The sequence below is a fragment of the Marmota marmota genome, unplaced genomic scaffold (assembly GCF_001458135.2).
Source record: "Marmota marmota marmota unplaced genomic scaffold, marMar, whole genome shotgun sequence".
In the NCBI taxonomy this organism is placed as follows: domain Eukaryota; kingdom Metazoa; phylum Chordata; class Mammalia; order Rodentia; family Sciuridae; genus Marmota; species Marmota marmota.
Genome location: NW_026000211.1, coordinates 29,538,263 through 29,545,194, shown reverse-complemented (window position 1 = coordinate 29,545,194; position 6,932 = coordinate 29,538,263).

Here is a 6,932-nt window from a genome sequence, read left to right as displayed (position 1 = left end):
TGGACTGTTCCATTTGAAACCTTTAACATCCTTTGCAAAAACTGTCAAATGTTTCTGTTAAGGTCAGCACCCTTCAGAGTTTGCTGTGGATAGTCCTGTGGTCTACAGTTATTATGTTTTTCATCCCTGTGTGATCATGGCTAGCACTGATTTTCAAATGTGTCCCATGTTGGATACTAAACTTTGAGGTCAGAATGTTTTGGGCTTTATGTCCCATGGAAGCTAGTCAATTTTCAAAATGGCTCATGCATTGGAACCAAATGTCCAAGTCACCAATTTATCCTTTTGTTTTTAACTCTAATTTTATTTGGTTAGTTTTCATTTTATTTTCACAAAAGCCATAGAGTATGTTTCACTTGTCCTACCCCCCTCACCAAAAAAAGATCACCAAAATAAGAGGGATCAAGTTTTCACAAATAAAGAGTGCTCCCATTGGACAGATTTAATGGAATAGTGGAAGACAAAAGCTGTTTTTCAATTACATGGCACGAGTCCATATTCAAAGTGCCAATTACACAGTTATAGCCTCCAGACATCCCTGACCATCTGCCCATTAAAACCTCGAATAGGTCCCACAGCAGCATACCCTTATAGCAAAGCCAAGAACCCACAAAACTTTGCTGAGAAGCATGCTTCTCAGAGCAGAAGATGATTCAAACAAAGGCACAAATTAGTGCAAAGTGACCCCCAACAGTGATGGAGTGTTAACGATCTCATCACTTTCTTGCTTAAAACCTTCTGTTTTGTATATTGATCTTATTTTTCTCACCTTATACTTTGCATTATGGTTTGGATATTAGGTGTATCCTGAAAAGCACAAAACAAGAATGTTCAGAGGTAGGTAAAATGATTAGATCTTGAGAGCTGTAATCCAATCAGAAAATTAATTCATTTGCTAGATTAATAATTTTGTGGTGTGTGGTGCTAGGGATTGAACCCAGGGCCTTGAGCATGCAAATCAAGGACTCTACCAACTGAGCTATATTCCCATCCTGGATTAATAATTTGAATGGCCCATTGGGTAGTAACTGAGATAGGAATTTAGGATAAAGACAGAAAAATACTAAGTCTAAAAGGAAACGTCACTGAGCCATCAAGAGGAAGAAGACATACTTGTAATCTTGAGCAATAGGCTCTTGGCCCGTACCCTTGTAAAATGAGGGAAATACAAATGTGCAGGGAAGGGGGCTGGGGTTGTGGCTCAGCAATAGAGTGGTTGCCTAGCATGTGGGAGGCCCTGGGTTCGATCCTCAGCATCACATATAAATAAAGGTATTGTGTCCAACTACAACTAAAAAATAAAAATAAATAAATAAAAGTGCAGGGAAAACGGACACAGAATTGTTCAGCTCTATCCTGGCTCCAGTCCCGCTCTTAATACAACCAACCCTTCTATAAATACTGGACCCCCAGCCCAAGGCAGGCTTCTCACTCTTGAGATAGCCCTCATTCTCCCTTAAATGTATATCTACTTTTCTAAATAAACATCTGTCTATGTCTTTGACTGTCACATACTGAATTTCTTTTTCAACTTGTATGCCAAGATCCCTGTTGTTTCTGGATTGAATTCCCCCTTCTCTCTAGGAACTCCTTGGACCATTCTCCAAAACCAGCTCTTCTGCTGTGATAGTTAACTATAGGCAGGTAGGACATGGCTGGAGGAAGAGCAGTGGAGTCCACCAACCATGAACTGGTCCTCTGAAACTGTGGGCTCAAAATTACTTTTCCTCCTCGAAGTTGTTCTTCTCAGGTAGTTCACAAAGATGAAAACCTGACTGACACATTATGAATGTTTTCAAAATTGCCTCATATGTTCTATCCCAGGCCAGTCCTAAAACTCAAATTCAATGCCTTTAGCAGCACACCAAGGACTTACTCCTCTCCCCAGTCACACACCAGACCAATCACATCAATGGCTACTATGGAGGGATCAAGTAATTGAGGGGAGAGTGACTGTGCCTTGCATGTCAGTAAATAGAGGAAGAGATCTGGTTGAAAGGACTCTCAGAGACATGCTGAACTGCTACACCCAAATCATACTCTGTGGTCTTCTTTGTTTCTTCTAGCAACCTCTTATAATTTTTTTCCAATTATATCTCCTCAGATTTTGCATTCATGTGCATATATCTTTTAACCCTTTTGTTACTTGTCCTTATTAAATATTGTCTTTTTACTCAACCTGCACATCTCAGAACTATCTTGGCTAATACTGCTTCAGAATTTCTTCTTAATCTTAGGCATCCTCTAACCCACCAGTGCATCACTGTGAGCAGGGCTGCCACCCACTTGGCTCACCCATGCTGAACTGAGACAGGAATAGCAGGCACAAAGGCATAAGAGAAGACGACATTAAGACACTGAGGTTTTTAATTGGAACTGCTTTAACAGAGGGTGGATTCAAAGGTAATGCATTCAACACATTTTTTACTCTTGATTTTTGTTTATTTTCAATCCTGTCTGAAGCCAGGGTTAATGTTCCCCTTTTTCTAAATTGTAGTTTACAGGCCAATTTTGGTATTTCTATTTGCTGTCTATAATTCAATCTTGGGGACACTAAAATTGATTTTGCTTTTCCAAGAAAAAATATTTTCTTTTGAATGAAGCAATATCAAAGTTAAACAGAGGTCAATCAATCATTGAATAGTTTCATGAAATACCCAATTAGAATGTAGCAGCTGTCAACCCTTCCAATTTGGGAAAGAAACTGTAAAACAGATGTTTGTGCTTTGTTTGCTGGATGAGAGAAAATTATTTTCATCCTGCTTTGTTGAGATTTCCTGATGATTGAGGGAAAGTTCTTATAGGAAATATTTTATTTTTCCTCTATATTCTAAATTCAAATATGTCAAGGTCACTGAATTAAGGATGATGGCAATCAGCGGATTATTTACTGTATGCATCATTGGAAAGGTAATACTTGAATGATAGAGTAAGGAAGTGGTACTTTGGCCTAATTGGCTCTGCAGTCTATTTGTCAAGGAAAGTCTGGTGCTCTGATAAAATTAGACAAGAGCATTTCGCATTTTTCAGGGATCATGTGATTAACTCCTTCGTACTTCCCAGTCATGCCTGAATATGAGAGTAGTTTATCCATTTTTCACTGTTCATCAGGGTGTGCCAATTTAAAGAATGGTTGCTCCTTTGGTTGTTTACTGCAGGCAACATAATTCAACAATGTAGCCAGATTCTTTTAAACTCACAACAAGGTGAGCACTAGAATATTTCTCAACAGAAGCTGAAAGAATATTGACAAGAACTTGATATTGCATTGCATGGTGAATTAATAACTTCTAGAGTAGTGATCTCCAGTTTTGTTTTGTTTTTGAATGTGTGGACCTCATCAGAAAATGATTTGCAAGCATGTACCCCCAAAACATGCAGATTCAGTTACGTGTTAGTTATATTGCATTAAAATTATATTAAGTGAATTAAAATTCACACAAAAGTGAAAATGAGAACACGATAAATTTCTTTTTTAATTCTTTTTCATTTTGTAAGATATTGATAAATTTTAAGTGAAACTTTAGGTGAAATAAAACATACTATTAATATAGTACAAATTTTAAAACAATGCAAAAATTTTAATTAGTGGTAAAAAACAATTTTGCTTCTTCTGAACACATTAAGGGTATTTTCGTTTTTGAAAATATTTAGTCAATTTGATAAGTACTTTACAAATACAGTTCAAAGAAACTATTTTCATAGCAATATGAGAATTTCTAAGTACTTGTAACTGCAATAAAAAAATTGATTGCTAATAAACTCTGTTCTGAAATCTAATGCAGAGTTACATGTCACAATTTCTTTAGACAAAAATTTTCTAAGTTTTTTTCTTTGTACTGGGGATTGAACCCGGGGCACTTAATCACTGAGCCACATCCCAAGTCCAGATAGATAGATAGATAGATAGATAGATAGATAGATATTGATTGACATTTATATATATGTATATATATTGGGATGTGTGTGTGTGTGTATGTGTGTGTGGGGGGAGGCGTGTCTGGCTAAGTTGCTTAGGGTCTCACTAAATTGCTAAAGCTGACTTTGAACTCAAGATCTTCCAGCCTCAGTCTGCTGAAATCTCTGGGATTACATGAGTAACACCTGGCTTGTTTTCTAATTTTTAAATTGATAAATAAATGTTGTATATATTTATCATGTACACATCATGTTTTGATATGTATACATTGTGAAATAGCTAAATGAGATAGTTAACATAAAATATCTCTCTGCTTACTAATTTAATGAGAGCAATGCTATTGAATGTGCTTTATTTCTTTGAATACTGTGTCAACACTGTGATACAGTAAACTAAAGATGAGACTAATACCCTATTATTAATGTTTTTACCTGTTGTGATGTGAAAAATTTTAATAGAAAAATAGAGCAAGTACTAGAATAAGACCCTCTGTACTCTTCATGAACAAGCTGAAGTGAAATGCCTTTTCCCTGGTAGTATAATTCTTTCCTAAGTTATTTCCTCTGTAAAATGGGTCTTCATTATAGAGAGGGCTCTGGGCATTTTTCACAATTATTGGTCTACCTCTCCCTCTGCCAAAGTCACAAAAGGATCTCTCCCAACTCTTCATTCTGAGAACCAGTTTTGGAAGAAAAATCTCAGGCATTATCTCTTCAAGTGTTGATTCTGTTCCATGGCTTCTCTCTTCTCTTTCTAGGACTCCAATTACACATATAATAGATATATTTTGCTATGTCATATATTTCTTACTTTCATTCATATATTTTCTATCTTTTTTGTCTCTCATACTTCAATCTGGACATTTTTATTTGGATCTGTATTTCAACTCACTTATTCTCTTTTCAGTTTTGCTCAACCTGTTGTTAAGCCTATTCATTGAGTTCTTTAACTTGGCTACTATATTTTTCAGCACAAAATTTCCTTTTGGTTCTTTGTAATTTACGTTTCTCTGCCAAGACGGCTATACTGTCCTTTAACATCATGAACATATTAATCATAGTTATTTACAAATTCATGTCTAATCATTACATTACTGGATCTCCTCCCTCAATTTTTGATTAATTATTGTCTTCTAAAATGCCTGATGATTTTTCATTTAATGTTAGAAACTATATATGGGGATTATAGATATTTTGAATCTCAAGATTATGTTATTTTCCCATAGAGAGATTTTACTGTTGCTTCTTTAAGAAGTACTGTTGCTAGGAATCCCAAATCATTTCCATCCTATCTGCAACTGACCTGATTCTAATTTGCATCTTATTTCTGATTTACTCTTAATTCTTAGTTTGGGACCCTTCAGGTTCCTAGCAGTGTTTACTCCAGTTTTCTGTCCCTGGAACTTTGTATGTGCCTAAAGTTATACAGCCTCAGTAGTCACTTTGGAATTCGCAGATCCTGGGTTCACCCCTCAAAACTTCCATTATCTCTTGAATCTTGGTCTTAACAAATCTGCCATTTGGCAGCTTTCTTGCAGCTTCAAATAGATCTTATTTTATTTTTGTCCAGAACTTCTAGTTCTAAGTTAGGATTGGAATTACTGAAAATACTATGTTTTTTTCTTTTCCAATAGGACCACAAGGAGTTATAACATTTGTTAGTTTCTGTATCTTAGTAATCAGAAATTTTGGTGCCATAGCAATTAAAGTATCAAATAAACTATGACCCAGCAATGGAATACTTGCCCTTTGCACCTTCCCCCATAATACTGGGTATCTAAATCACTTAGTTTTTTTATGATATAGTCTTTAAATTTTTACCAGAAGTCAGTGTCATATGCATGAAATTTCTTTTTGTAATTTTCCTTGCAAACACCAGTTCTGGCTAAGGCAACAGAATTTTATGGCATCTAACAACTGCAAAGTAGCCTGTGAAGTTAAATATAGCTGCCTGTGGTTAAGCAAGCTCTATAGGTGATAGTTTCTTCTTTAAAGCTCTAGAGCTAGTTTGTTTAATTTCATGATTCCACAAACTCTAGTAATAACTCTAATGATTTTTACATATTTGGAGGTCATCTTGGTGGGAAACTAGTGAACTTTCCAAAATTGCATTAAATAGATTCCAAACTCCTAAGGAAGATGTCTCCTCACCTTAATTAATGCCTTTTATGCTTCCTGGCCCATGTAAATGCTCAGTAAGTATTTGACATATGCATGAGTGAGTGGATACATGCAAACAAAATGTATTCTCCAGATTTTCAATGTTCTTCTGATAATATTAAACCTCAAACTGAGTACAATATTAACATCTGTATTCTTACCAATATCAAGTGGAGAAAGGGAATCATCTCGGAAATTTTGAGACAATTTTAATTGGAGGAAAAAAAATAAAAGGAACAGAATGCAAATAACATAGTAGCTCAAGTTAAAAGTCAGACTTGATTGATTTTGTTTCTGGCAATTATTTGCCTTCAGGGTTTAAAATAATTTCTGAAGGTTTATATATCTGAAATCTATTACAAATTAAGCTGTAATATTCTCATCATAACTTATTTTTCTCTAGAAAAATATATTGCATTCTCTGACATTATTACCCTATATACACATATGAGTACATGACCAGCATGATTCTACATCACGTACAAATGCAAGAATGAGAAATTACACTCCATATATATATATATGATGTGTCAAAGTGCACTCTACTGTCAAGTATAACTAAAAAGAATAAATTTTAAAAGTGCAAAAAAGTTGCTAAAATGAATTTTGCCTTTTAAAAATAAACCAAAATGTTCCAAAATCTAAAATTTTTTGAGTGTCAACATGATGCTACAAGTAAAAACTTTCATACCTGACTTCATGTGACAGGTAGTGGTTAAAATGATTGCATGAAATTGTTTTTAGAAACATAAATAAATTTCATGTTTAGACTTGGAAAAAATGAAAAAGATATTGCACTTGTTATCTTTCTATAGTATTATCAAAAATGCAAAGATATACTAAAATTAGATTAA